The sequence below is a fragment of the Onychostruthus taczanowskii genome, unplaced genomic scaffold (assembly GCF_017590055.1).
Source record: "Onychostruthus taczanowskii isolate IOZ18803 unplaced genomic scaffold, ASM1759005v1 scaffold110, whole genome shotgun sequence".
NCBI lineage: Eukaryota > Metazoa > Chordata > Aves > Passeriformes > Passeridae > Onychostruthus > Onychostruthus taczanowskii.
Genome location: NW_024497630.1, coordinates 921,107 through 921,671, shown reverse-complemented (window position 1 = coordinate 921,671; position 565 = coordinate 921,107).

Genomic DNA, 565 nt, shown 5'->3' with positions numbered 1-565 from the left:
GGCACCCCCGGCCCCGCTCAGCCCTGGCCGCCGGCTCCCGGCCCGGGCATTCCCCGGGCGCGGCCCCGGCTCCGCGCCGCGGAGACTCGCCCTCAGCCCGGCACACGGACACCCCCCGTTCCACGGACACAGCTCCCCGGGGCGGACACCCCCGCTCACTCCAGTTCCCCTGGTGCGGACACCCCGTTGGTCTCCCCCCGCCACCCCCACCCCAGGTGCGGACCCCTGCCCTGCTCACCCTCCCTGCCACCCCCCTGGCTGCAGAGACCCCCCGGCTGTGTCCCCTCCAGCCCTCTCGAGCACCCTCCATCCCCCAGGGGTCCCCAGCCATGGCTGTCCCCCCACGCTCCCGCGTTCTGTTCCCTTCACCCCTCCCCAGGAACACCCCGGATTCCCCCCCGCCGTCTCTCAAGGCCACAGGCTGCTTTGCACCGGGGCTGGGCGGCTCGGGGGCTTTGCCCCCTCCCCAGTCCCACTCAAAAGTTGGCAGCGACCCGGGCACTGGGCTTGGTGCGGCTGTGGGGAAGGGCGTGTGGGGGGGGAGAGCGATTCCCTCATTTCTATC